The following is a 14,476-nucleotide window of genomic DNA, read 5'->3' as shown; positions in this document are numbered from 1 at the left end:
TATATTTAATGGAATTGTATGCCTCCATCAAAAAGAAAGACACCATTGTTAGGAAATGGAAAGACTTGGAAAAAATAATATTTAGTAAAGTAAGTCTGGCCAAAGAAACTTAGGTCCCATGGTTTCCCTTATTTGCAATAACTAGTATATGTCGAGGACAAGCAGAAAAGGTCAAAAGCTATGTACATATGACCATATAAGCTAATGCTAAGCGAAATGAACCCCAAGATAGGGATACAAGTGGATTTTTCTTTCTTGCTGTTGTTTTAAATGTATTTATAATGTACTATATAATTTTTTTGTTTCTCTTGTATGTTCTTCCCCCATGGTATAACCCCTGTTGTCACTGTATTTGATTCCGGTGTCCTGCATCTTGAATATACATTTTTCTAATTTGGGGAGGGGAAGGGAAATAAAATGCTGAAATATGGATACAGGTTGACCCATTGTAACAATGCGATATACAAGACACTATGTTGAAAATGAACTTTACAACTCAACTTCAGGGGCAGAGTGGTGGAGGCGGGGAAGGTGGGAGAAGGAGCGGGAGGGAAGGGATGGTAGGGGAAAAGAAACAAAGGAGAGGGTAACAATGCTCTATAGGAAATGTACTCATTGCCTTACTCATGTAACTGTAACCCTTCTGTACAGTATCTTTACAATTAAAATATATACTAAAAATAATAATAATTCAAAAAACTTGAGGATGAGCTGCCTACAAGAGAAGGTTAAAGAAGATACAGGGAACTATCTACAAAGGCATTTGTGGATGAAAATCTCAAATAAATCAGGGAGAGCAAAGTTATCCAAACTATGTGGCATGACAGGAAAGGGCATACCGCAAGCCTTCTCTGGAACAATGGAACAAAATGCCTAGGATCTTTGGAGGCAGGGGAAGGGGCCACGAGTTTCTCTGGATTCTTTGAACCCACAGAATAGGCAGGGAATATAGGACTGCACAAAGAAACACACGTCTCTGAAAAGGAATGTATCATTGAGGAAGAGGAACAGAAATGGATCTGAAATTATGAGCAGCTCAGAAACTGCTGATTTCTCTGAATTAAAGAAAAAAAAAAGAAGATCCAAACAATTTACATTCATGTATGCACAGCAAACCCTGACTCATAAAGAGCTTAGCAGTGAATGAAAGAAAGTTACTGTTTGTCTAGAAATGTGTTCTACTCCTTCCCAGGAACTTCTGGCCTATAACTGGAAGAATCTACCCCATTCACAAAAAAGATAGCAGAAAATAAAAAGAACCATCCAAGTATCTATGCAAAGTTACTTTCAGGAAAAGAAAAAAAAAAAAAACAATGTGAGAAAAGCAAGTGATAGATGAAGAAGACACACCAGAATATTGCAATTACTCAGATGAAAGTTATGACCAAATATAAGGTCATGAGTATGAGGCACCTAATGAATCAAAATGCTGAAACCAGAGAACAAGAGTTGATAAAACATCAGCTGTCAAAACTTCAGATATAAATAGAAGAAAAAAAGCCATCCAAAAAAACCAAAGCCACATTGGGTAATACAAAGAGCCATCACTGAAATCATACTAAGAGATGGAAGAGTGGAATTGAAAAAAGTACTCAACATGATATGAAAGATAGACTCCATCCTCAAAAAAGGCTAACACAAAACTAAAACACAGAAGAAAATTTCAAAACATACTTTTGAAGAATTAAATGATTTAAAGTGTTAGCTTGAACTAGAAATCTGTACCTAAAGAAAGTAACAACAAAAAATACAACCAATTAAAAACCAAACTAACAACAACAATAAAAAAAACACCTAATGCAATCAGACTAAAATATATCATTGACAAAGTATTGAATTTCAGTGATTTTAAACAAACAAACCAGTTTTCATTTGCTCATGCCAACTGATTTTTAAGCATGTAAAACATCATCCCTGATGATAAAATTAATCAGGCCAGCTCCATGTGAATAAACTGAATTTTAAATGATATTATTTTCTATAAAAGTAGGTCACTAAAATTTACCTCAAAAGAGACTAAAAAAAGTCTTTGAAGATTATTCCACCAAAAATATATATAGTCTATAAATACCATAGTCTATAAAAACCATTAGGCTTTATAGACTATTATATTCTCTTAACCAGTAACATGAGTGTTAATTAAACTCTGACAAAGCGTTCTTAGAACAACTTACATTTGCCGGGCGCTGGTGGCTCACGCCTGTAATCCTAGCTACTCAGGAGGCTGAGATCTGAGGATCGCAGTTCAAAGCCAGCCCGGGCAGGAGAGACCGTGAGACTCCTATCTCCAATAAACCACCAGAAAACCGGAAGTGGCGCTGTAGCTCAAGTGGTAGAGCACTCGCTTTGAGCTGAAGAGCTGAGGGACAGCGCTCAGGCCCAGAGTTCAAGCCCCACGACCGACAAAAAAAAAAAAACTTACATTTGTGATGAAAACATAATAATAATACTAAAAACCTGAAATAGGCATTTCAAAAAGACAACTAGATCAGTTTTACTTATTACTAAATGTAAAACAGTTTAAGTAAATTATTAATAAACAAAAGATAGCCAAATATTAAATAGTATTTCTACCAGGGCAATTATGATTGAACATGAGAAAGAATATTAATATAATTGTCATATTAACATGAACATCCTATGATCTTCACAGATGCTACACAATTGTTCAGTAACATTAGAAATTAATTCTGGATTAAATAAAACTCTTGATTAAAAAGGAAAAGATGGGGCTGGGAAGGTGGCTCAGTGGTAGAGCGCTTGCCTTGTATGCTCGAGGCCCTGGGTTTGATTCCTTAGCACCACATAAGCAAAAAGAAAAAAGCTGGAAGTGGCGCTGTGGCTTAAGTGGTAGAGCTATAGCCTTGAGCTGAAGAGCTGAGGGACAGCGCCCAGACCCAGAGTTCAGGCCCCACGACCGGACCACCCAAAAAAAAATAAAGAAAAAATAAAAAGGAAAAGATACATGTATCTTCGTATGAATAACATGACCAATGAAAAACTTGGTGCTTAATGGGAGAACCATAGAAACATCCCTATTACAATCTGACAGATATCCAGATATCCATATCATCTTCCTCATCATTGCCATCATCATCACTGTCCTCATCATCAGTACCACACCACCATTACCACCAGCAGCAGCGTTGATATTCTTACCATCATCTTTATCATTCTTTCCTAGAACTTTATATATCTTAATTGCCAAAAGAGAGATAGGTCAAAATTATTTTTACCTGTTGACAACTATTACTTGAAATTTTTTGGAGGTACTAGCCTATGAATTTCATCTATGCAAAATGAAAAATACAAAAGTTCTTAAATGATAATTATCTATTGTTTGAAAAATATTTGATGATATAGTCAGGAAATATACAAGACCTAACCAAGGTCAGGTATTGTAATTAATGCATGTAATCCCAGCCCTTGAGAAGGTGAAACAGGAGGATCATGAATTCAAGGCTAGCCTGAGCTACATAGGGAGATTCTGTCTCCCATACCTAGTAAAGTCCATATAAAAACATTCCCATTTCCAGTTTTGATGGAGAAGCTTATAGGAAATGAGACTTTACTTCAGCAAGACTAGAAAGTTAGATAAAATTAAACCAACGTGCATTTGAATGCATTAGAAATGATTTAAACAACCAGAACCTGAGAGAAGAATCTGAAGCAAGAAAGGAATTGAGAATAAAACCAACATGATTCTTCCCTTTTCCTCAGTGCACTCGCTGACTGGTTATTCACACAGGACCTTGAGCAGAAAGAGTGGCTATGAGGATGAGAAGCTATAGCCTAAGTTTCTGTTGACTCATGGGACTGAGGAGAAAAACAGGGAACTAACAAGACAGCAGGATTTAAAAAGCCAAGAGGAATTCCATTTTCAGAAGGAATGGAAGTGTATTAAGATGAACCCAACTTTCAACAATACAAATAGCCTCCTAGGCATAGGGTAATTTACAAATAATAGGGAACTAAGATCTCAAGAAGCCAAGCATAAAGTTATAATTAGGATATTAGTTCTCAGAAATGTCACAATGAAGTACCATAGACTTCCTGAACTAAATAATGGAATTTCATTTCCTCACAGTTCTGGAGGCTAAAAGTCCAAGAGCAAGCTACTGACAGAGTTTGTTTCTTCTAAGCCTCTTTTCAGGGTATGTATGTAGCTTTCCTTTGTGTCTCTCTCTCTATATATGTCCTAACTTCCTGGAGTTGTTTTTTAAGCATATCAGACGTAACGGATTAGACCTCATTTAAATTAATTACTTCCTCCTTATCTCCAAATTCAGTCATGTTCTGAGTGTTAGGACTTTACCATGTGAATTTGACAGGAGACACAGTTTAGCCTACAAAGACTGGGAAAGTATAGGGAAACTTTAGGCAGTTTGAATATGGTTCAAATGTGTTCCCCAGTTTCATGCTCTGGAAGTTTATTCCCAGTATAACACTGTTAAGGGGTGGCAGAATTTTTAAGAGATGAGGTGCAATGGCAAATGTTTACATCTTAGGGGTACTGCCTTCGGAGGGACTAAGGTAGTTTTCTTGGGACCTTGTGCTTTTTCTCTTGAGAATGAGTTGTTGCAAGAGTGAGCCTGGGGATAGGGAGAAAGGAGTTGGGAAGGTGGGGAGGGAAGGGATGGTAGGGGAAAAACAAAGGAGGAGGTAACAATGCTGGAAAGGAAATGTACTCATTACCTTAATCATGGAACTATAACCCCTCAGTACAGTATCTTTACAATAAAAAAATAATGAAAATAAAATACGACAGCCTGAGGGGAAAAAAAGAGCCTGTCTCCTCCGCATTCTCTCCTCCTGTAAGCCCCCATGACACCATCAAGCTCTTACCGGAGCTGATACCGTGCTTTAGGGACTTTCAGGAACAAAAATTCTAAAATAAGTAAACTTATTTCTTTCCTTACTTCCTTCTGCTCTTTTACTTGTGCCAATCCTGGGGCTTGAACTCAGGGCCTGAGCACTGTTGTAAGCTTTTATACTCAAGGCTAGGACTCTACTACTTTGAGCCACAACTCCATTTCCAGCTTTTTGGTATAACTATCAAAAAGATAAGTGTCTCATGAACTTGTCTGCCCAGGCTGGCTTTGAACCTTGATTCTCAGATTTCAGGATTACAGGCATGAGCCACCAGCACTCAGCTTTAAACTTCTTTTCTGTACAAATCACTCAGATTTGGATTTTTATTGTAGCAATAAAAAAACTGACTAATATAGCCAGTTTACGGATAACTAGAGAGACTAAGTTGGAGTCGAGGACTCAACAGAGAAAAGAAAGATGCCAAGTATACGTAGTTAGGCCCCCTGGAAAATTACACTTTTAAGAAATAAGCCAAACTGGGCTGGGAAGGTGGCTCAGTGGTAGAGCACTTGCCTTGCATGCCTGAGTCCCTGGGTTCAATTCCTCAGCACCACATAAGCAAAAAGAAAAAAGCTGGAAGTGGCGCTATGGCTCAAGTGGTAGAGTGCTAGCCTTGAGCTGAAGAGCTGAGGGACAGCACCCGGGCCCAGAGTTCAGGCCCCACGACCAGACCCAAAAAAAAAAAAAAGAAATAAGCCAAATTAAGAGATCAGCATTCAGATATGTAAAACTTAATCTTTGAACCAGGTAAGTGCCAGACTCAATTTAAGTGAACTTCTGTCAGAGGCAACCATTTCAATATGATGTTAACTATAAACTGTTGAGACATCCTAGATAAACATGGAGGTTTGCAGAATTAATGAAAATATTTAAAACTTCAGTCATAATAAAAGAAATGCAAAGTGGGATTGTAAGGAGAAGAAATATTAAACTGGCATTTAAGATTTGGATAAAGAAAGCATACTATTCAATATGGCATTGTGCAGGTGTAGGGAAACAATAAGCTACGAATGCAGAGCATTTCAACTAGTTGCAACTCAGTATTCTTGGTAGCTGCAAGAATAAATAAAAAAGCTGAATGTTGGTCTTTTCTTGGTTGCCCTCTTCCAGTCTCATAATGTTGAGGAGGGGGAAAAAGGCCAGTTTTTTTGTTTGTTTTTTGTTTTATTTGGGGGGGGGGTGTTTTTTTGGCAGGAGATGTTCAGGGGTATGGTGAGGTGTGCTGGGGTTTGAATTGAGGGCCTGGGCAGAGTCCCTTAGCTTTTTCACTCAAGGCTGGCACACTAACACTTCAACTACAGCTCCACTTCTGGATTTTTTTTGTAGTGAATTAGAGATAAGAGTTGCATGGACTTTCCTACCAGGACTGGCTTTGAACTATATCCTTAGACACCAAGTCGCAAGAAGTACAGGCATGAGCCACTGGCACCTGGCTGAAAAGAAAGCTACTTGAGAAGTAGTCTCAAAGGAAATTAAATTCTACTGACAATAAGAAGATAGAGGTAACCTTTATTTTAGAAGTTTATATAGAACCATGAAGGAGATTTTTGGTTCTAACTACTCATGGGGAAGTTCTGCTATTAATTCATGATTGTTTCTCCAGTTTATTTTTCCCAGACTGGTCCGGGCTTCTTTTAAAGCCCACACACTTCTATGATCCCTTATTTTTTTTTCAACAGATGATGATAATTCCCTTTATTTACTGAAAAGATTGAAACCATCCAACATAAACAATCTGATTGAATCTGGGCCCCTAAGTGTTGCAGAAGATTGAGATTCTCTTATATAGGTAAAGATAAGGTCTCATTCTGAGGACATCATTTCTGGTTTCTCAGAAAAGAGATTTCTGCTCTTTCCATTCATGTGCAATATTTTCTTTGCTGTACTGGAAATTAACACTTTGATTCTGTGGTCCCTCAGCTTTGCCCCCTCCCATACTCTCCTCCTTCCGACCAAGAAATCTTTCTCAAGATCCTGAGGTAAATATTACCAGATGTAGAAAATTCCCAGTTCTCTGGCTACGTTAAAAGCATCAACAGTCCATGTGAACTACTGTTACACTATACATCGTATAGGAAAAGGAACAAAGGCATTAAACCTTAATTATACTCACTATGCAAACAGGATCAAAGCTGGAAACTGCATTTCAAGATTCTTGACCTTCATCAACTCTGTTTCCAACCCTGTTTACACTGGTTTTTTTTAATTATTATTAATTTATACTGGTGCTGGTACTTGAACTTCTGGCAGGGCACCCTCCCTTAGCTTTTTTTGCTCAAGGCTGGTACTCTACCACTTAAGCCACATCTCCACTTCCAGATTTTTGCTAGTTAATTAAAGAATCTCGGGGCTGGGAAGGTGGCTCAGTGGTAGCCTTGCATGCTCGAGGCCCTGGATTCGATTCCTCAGCACCACATAAGCAAAAAGAAAAAAGCTGGAAGTGGCGCTGTGGCTCAAGTGGTAGAGCACTAGCCTTGAGCTGAAGAGCTGAGGGACAGCGCCCAGGCCCAGAGTTCAGGCCCCATGACCGGACCCAAAAAAAAAAAAAAAGAATCTCACAGATTTTCCTACTTAAGCTAGTTTCAAACAGGGATCCTCAGATCTCAGCCTCCTGAGTCGGTAGGAGTATAGGTGTGAGCCAGCCAACATTTGGCTTCCTATACTCATTTTCTTGATAAGCACCTTTATTATGAGATCTTGAATTGTATCCTAATTCTTTGTAAGCTGTGAGAGTATTTACAAAACAACATTTCCCCCATACACTTCATATTCACTGTCATCTAATACTACAAGTGTAGCTGATCACATTTGCCCCACGGACTGTTAAGTGAAATGGATTTTCTTAGTGTGAATATGCAGAAATCCAAAGTGCTTCCTGAGATTATTGCAAATCCCCAAACTTAAGTTGTTCTGATCTCTTCTACTCAATTTTAATCATGTCAATCCCAGAGTGAAACTTGGCCTCTTTACTAATTCTTATAGAAAATCCTCCAGTCATATAAATTATAGGTATTTCAGTGAATATATGGGGATCACAAAACAAACTTCTGAAAACTCTTTCTCCTGAAAACTCACTTCTCCAGAGTGTCCCTTCTGGCCACCCACCAGTAGGCTGTCCTCTGTTCATCTCTACCCTACACAACACCCAACTTCATGTCTTTGTATAAAAGGGTCTCCCCCTTTTATAGAGATCTTTTCTACTTCTTACATATTTGTCTAGGAAAATACTATTTCTTCCATAATAGGACTTTTGATGGGAACAAAGTTTATAGTAGATTTAAAATCTACATCAATTTCTGGAGATAATTTAGCAAGACATTCAAGTCTTGCTTTCATTATCTTTTGAATGAGGAAACTGAAGCTTAGACATCTTAAGTGCCTTGGTTACTCTGGCTTTTAGAATAGTGTTTATTTAGAACTTATGATTCAGAATCAGGTGAGAAGTTTATGGCTTTGATTTTTTTTTTCATGCTGAATTTGGAGCTGCATCTTTGATGTACAGGCCCAAAATCTACTAAACAAGTTCCCCCAAATAATTTAGACCCACAAGATCAATACTGTAGATGTGTCACTTGGGGCCTAGGAGAAAAACACTAAAATATGTTAGGAGTTTAATTGAAATCCAAGCTCTAAGAATGACAGCTTGGATTCAGGAAGCTCCTGAAAATACTTTTAGACAACTCTGACACAGGACAAAGTAAATAAGTAAACTCTGGTGTCATTTTGGTGGTAAATACACACACACACACACACACACACACACACACACACACACACACACACACACACACATCAGACTAAGAATCAAGGCTAATTGGATGGCCTTGAACAAGAAGTTACCTAACATCTCTGAATCTCAGGTTCCTAGCAGAAAATACTACTTTCTGTACTTAACTCCAGGACTGTTTGAAGGATAAAATGAGGTCATATATGTGAAAACTCTTGTGAGACAAGAGGAAAATAAATACCTCTCTACCACTGCAAGGTATTATTTCAAAGTCCTATGTGGGCCTGGAAAATATCTTCTGCATGTTACCAGTATGCTAGTAAGGCAGCCTGTGGAGTTTTTCAAGAAATCTGCAGGATCCAAGTTAGGCAGCTCGTTGCTCAGGCAAATAAGGGAATTCTTGATTCAGAGCAGCATCTGTTTGTGATTAAGGTTTCAGAGGCATGTGTCTGAACTGAAAGCAATGCTACAGAATTTGTCATAGCAACAGTCCCCATTGTAAAACAGATTCCATCCTTTTAAAGTGAATATGAAAGGTAAACATGAAAGCATTAGTCCTTAATTTCTTGAAACAAAACCATGCTTGTTAAACATTTCCCTACAACACAAACACAAGTACACACAAAGACAAACAACAGGCAGAGGCTGCTGTGAATGAGAGCAGTACCCTACAAAGACCACCACACCAAGCTCAAAAGAAACTCACTCATACTCCATTAATTGCAAAATATATTTGCAGAGTGGGTCTCCCTGGCATCTTCACATGGTCTTCCTTTAAAGTTCAAATTTGTTCAATTTGGATCTTTGGGGGGGGGGGGAGCAAAAGAGAACAAAAGAAAACCTCTTATCCAAAACTCACTATTAATTTTGTGTCAGAGATCTGACTGTAGTCAAAGCAAGTATGATTCTTGTAACTCAGAAGTCACAAACAGAGAACAAATACCAGTGTGCTGAAAATGATCCTAGGAAATCCAGGTGAGCTGGGTGAATGAGAAGTTCTGAGAAAGGTTAGGGGTTAGAGGCAGAATGAGAGCCCATGGTTTTTATTAGGGTTATTTCATGAAATAACCCTGGGCTGTGGACCCAGATGAGTGGACCATTATTTGTAGTATGTATACACAATGGAATTTCATTCATCCCTTAGAAAGAATAAGATGTCATTTGCAGGAAAATGGATAGATCTACAACGAATCATGCCAAGATCAGAGAGACAAACAATGCATGTTTTCTCCAATATGTGGAAGCCAGATCTAAACTACAACTGAACTTAATAACTTAATAGCAAGACTCTGGACACACAGACTAAATAAAAGAGGATACCTTTAGGGAACACAAAGGTATAACTTCTTTGAATATTTAAAATACTATTTATCAAAATGCATTCCAGGAAATGGAAACTTGGGATTTTGTTTTGTTTTGTTTTATTGTTGTTGTTGATAGGAGTGGTGATGTTTGTTTTTGCTTTGGGATTTTTTTTTTCCTTTTAAGTGGGGAAAGGGAGAGGATAAAGAGGGAAGAGTAAAGGTGAACAAATATAATTACAGTATTCAGTATACAGTATGTGGAAAATGACCTGGATAACTTGTGAGCAAGGATGGGGCTGGTAGAACAGGGGAAAAACAAAGAAAGGGGAGTCATTGTCCAAAAATAAAAGAAATATACCCATTACCTGACTTATGAAATGGTAACTCCAGCTGGGTGCTGGTGGCTCATGCCCGTAATCCTAGCTACTTAGGAGGCTGAGATCTGAGGATAACGGTTCAAAGTCAGCCTGGGCAGGAAAGTTGTTGAGACTGTTATCTCCAATTAACCACTAGAAAACCAGAAGTGGCAATGTGGCTCAAAGTGGTAGGGTAGGGGGCTAGCCTTGAGCCAAAGAGCTCAGGGGCCTAGGCCCTGAGTTGAAGCCCCACAACTGACAAAATAAAGAGAAAGAAATGGTAACCCCTCTGTGTAACACCTTACTAATAACAACAAAGTAATATATATATTTTTTTAACTCAACCAACCAAAATAAAGGTGTGGGGGGAATGTGGGAAATGCTAACTTGGACTTAGAATGAAAGGTTGAGGAAGAATCTGTTTACAAATATTTAAAAAGGCCAGACTAGAAGTTTGAGATAAGCCAAAATTTACTGAGCAAGCTATAAATTTGAGCTGAAGGTACATGAGTAAAAAAAAAAAAAAACATGATGTTCTGCACCAGGAGAAAATCCTGGTTTTTATGGGGAACATTCAGAAGATATTCAGAGATTCAGCAACTTGAACAGCCTGCCTGGGCTCAGCTCATTCTTCTAGAAGCACTTCAAGCAAAAGTAAGGAGTGTTGTGCCTATGCCCAAAACAAGTGAGAAAAAAGAAGTTACTGTAAGCTAGATAGCCCTAAGGACAATCTTTACACAAGAAACTTCCCCAGGTTAGTTGAGCATCAGACCTGGGCTCTGCTCAAGGAGGAGTAGAGTAGATGGACCATAAGTGTTTCTATTCAGTATGGGGTTTGTTTTCTTTCCATCAGAAAATGGATGATCAGTTTGTAAATTAAAATTGCATAAACCCTATAAGAAATTTTTATTTTGCAATACTGGAGTTTGAATTCAGGACCTTGTACTTGCTAAGTGCCAGAAACTACTTCTTTAGGGCATTTAACACATTAAGGAATAAAACTGTGAAATAAGGTTAGAAAGTTTCTATATGACTAAAAAGACCTGGGTTCTAAAGTTGGGTGCCAGTGGCTAACACTTGTAATTATAGCTATTCAAGATGCTGAAATCTAAGGATCACAGTTTGAAGCCAGCCCATGCAGGATAATCCATAAGACTCCTATCCCCAATTAATGACCAAGTGGCAGTTCATCAGCCTTGAGCCAAAAAGCTAAGAGACAGCACCCCAGTTCTTGAATTCAAGCCTCAATACCAGCATTTTTTTTTAAAAGACCTAAGTTCTAATCCAAGTTTTGTCAAGTCCTATCCAAGAATGCCTGTCCAAGGTGAGATTTCATTCAAGTGGAGCAGTTAGCTTTATCTATATACTTTCTGGAATGGGTGGACAATGAGAGGAGGTGGAGAGAGATGGAAAAACGATCTCCAAAATCCCTTCCAGCTAAAACAGTCCATGGTTCTGGTTGGCATATAAAATAATTGAAGAAGTTTGGAAGACTATATATCAAAATATTACCAGAGGCTACTCTGGGGAAATGAGATTTGGGTTGGGGTAAAGAGACAATTGGAAAGAACACAATTGGAGAACACTTTCAGAAAAGAAAGAAAATACAAAGGCAGAGGGATTTAAAATGAAATATTAAGCTGGAAAAAGGTCCAGTTAGATATAAAACAATAAAGAATGTGCAGAAGGCCAGATATCAAAACATGACCGGTAGTCAAATAGTCTAAGCAAAAGGAGAGAAAGGTCTTGGGAGAGCCAACAACAGTAGGATTTTATTTCTCCTCTTTCTCTTTTGCTCTTATTAGAAGAGTCTTTTGTGGAGCCATTGGATGCCACTGATTCCAACTAACTGCTCTTTGTGCTCTAGGGAGTAACACCCCACAGTGAGTGAGAGGAAAAGAGGAGGGAAGCTGCATGGAAGCCAGTCCTTTCGTTTCCTGTGAAATACAACATCTGAGTTTGTCCCACCATGTGAACAAAAGCAGAGCTTCTCTTCTGCCCAGCACTAATCATGCGTGTTTCCCTGAAGATTTCAGGATCACCGGTGAGGCTTTGTATTTCATCTTGGATTTCCTCCTTACCAGTATCAGCTTCAGGGCTATTAAGCTGACATCCAAATTGTATAAAATGCAAAAGAAGGGCCAGGTATGGTGGCACACATTTGTCATCCCAACTACTCAGGGGATAAAAGTAAGGATTTTAGCACGAGAATTTAGCAGAAAATTAATTAAAGACAGAAGGGCTAGGAGTGCTTGTCTTTGCCTAGTTAAAACCCCAGTACCTCAAAAAAAAAAAAAAAAAACAAGTCAAAAGAATGGAACACAATCAAACTCCTTTTTTCAAAAATTTTTCATAATTATCAGAATGACCTGGTCAATTATCTGTTTTCATAGAAGATCTGTCTTTATGTGGCAGATGAGCTTTGTTGGAACAGTTCTAATGAGGTTATTTATCAATGAAAGATCTTTCCATCTTTGCTGATTGCAAATTTTGTGTTCTTATGAAAAGTGCAAAAGCCAGATTGACCATTGTATTTGCATCACTGTGGATCAGCCCAAGTCCATTGTTGAAGGACCCAAACTAAAATCTCTGGCTTTCCAAAGAAAAATGAAGAATAAATACACTGGAAAACAACAGTTACTAAATCACCACTGAAGTTATAACACTGCAAGTATCACATGAAGGAATATGTCCAGGGTCTACTTCCAAACTTCTATGTTTCTCTCTCTGTACTCTCGGTACCAGGTTCCAAGAATATGTAGATCAAATAGGAAACCAAAAGAGTAAGAAAACAAACCTAGTGCTCACTTCAGCAGCACAAATACTAAAATTGGAACGATACTGAGAAGATTAGCATGCACCTTGCGCAAGGATGACACCCAAATTCATGAAGCGTTCCATACTTTTATTTCAGTATATGAAAAAATCAGTATCATAATGTAATTTTGGAATATTTTAATCTCTCTTTAAAAAGTACTTGTACTCAATAGATTTTACTTCCTTATTGCTGCTCAATATCCGAACTTTATGCAACAACCTACTTGCTTGCTCTATTATGGATAATCTGCTTGTTCTAGATATTTTACCAACTTCAATTGCACAACATGTTTTATCATTTTATAACTTCTTTCACTTAGCATAATATTTTTAGAATTAGTTTTGCTCTTGTATATGTTAAATTCTACTTTATGTTAACCTTTCTACCTTAATCTATGAAAATGCTGACAGTCACTATGAAATAATGATTTACATAATTGGATAGCAAACAGGGCATGATTATAATCTGAGAGAATTTGATTGACAAGGTAAATCCTATAAATGCTATAGCTTACATTATAAAGGTAGTTTTCAGGTGATGAAAGTCAGGTTACCTTCAGAAATGTCCACTAATAGAGAGACAAGAGATTAGGTCTACAGATACTGAAGTAGACATTATTACTTGTTTGAAAGAATACTTTGAAGGAAAGAAGCTACATATTTATGCATACACACACACACACACACACACACACACACACACACACACACACACACACCAGACAGTAGTAGGTTAACTAGAAATGTGTATAACATATTCCCCAAACCAGACTGGAAATATTAAATACAGAGCACATCTAGTAGAGCTTTCAAGTTCTTTCCTTAGAAATAGAGGTAAATTAGAACTAAGCCAGGCTTGGAATTTACCACAATCAATATAAAGATGAAGTTGTTATCCAAATGATGGAGGCTTTATGAATTTTTGTTGTATTTATAAATACCTGCTGGGTTACCAAAGTGATATCTTGCTAAATATTGATACATACTTGTTGAATGTTTGAATGAAGTGACAAGATCTTACCAACCTTACAAAAGTTTAACTAACAAAGCTTCTTGCTTAAAGAAATGTCCCTATTCTCCGCTTCCCCATGACATTTTAATCTGCTGGTTTATATCTATCCACTTACCCACCTCTTTGCTACTTGTATTTCCATCATCTATGTACAAATTTTTATTGGTAAAATAAACTTGTAAAACAAAGCCTTCCTTTAAAAAAAAAAAGAAAAAGAAAGAAAGAAAACAAACCTGATGGCTCACACTTGTAATCCTAGCTACTCAGGAGGCAGAGATCTGATGATCATAATTCTAAGCCAGCCCACCAGCCTGGGCAGACAAATCCAAGACTATTATCTCCAATTAATCAATAAAAAGTCAGAAGTAGAGGTGTGATTCAAGTGGTA

General features: G+C 37.8%; 1 non-coding gene across 1 annotated transcript; it reads left to right on the top strand.

Annotated features, from left to right (window-relative positions):
- The first annotated feature begins 13,059 nt into the window (after positions 1-13,059).
- On the top strand, positions 13,060-13,166 carry LOC122119325. The gene has a single exon (XR_006149533.1). It is a non-coding gene; the product is annotated as a U6 spliceosomal RNA (small nuclear RNA).
- Positions 13,167-14,476: the final 1,310 nt, after the last annotated feature.

The sequence above is a fragment of the Dipodomys spectabilis genome, unplaced genomic scaffold (genome assembly GCF_019054845.1).
Source record: "Dipodomys spectabilis isolate Male_0828 unplaced genomic scaffold, ASM1905484v1 ptg000163l, whole genome shotgun sequence".
Taxonomy (NCBI): domain Eukaryota; kingdom Metazoa; phylum Chordata; class Mammalia; order Rodentia; family Heteromyidae; genus Dipodomys; species Dipodomys spectabilis.
The sequence above is the reverse complement of the archived record's forward strand: the minus strand, read 5'-3'. Positions and strand labels throughout refer to the sequence as shown.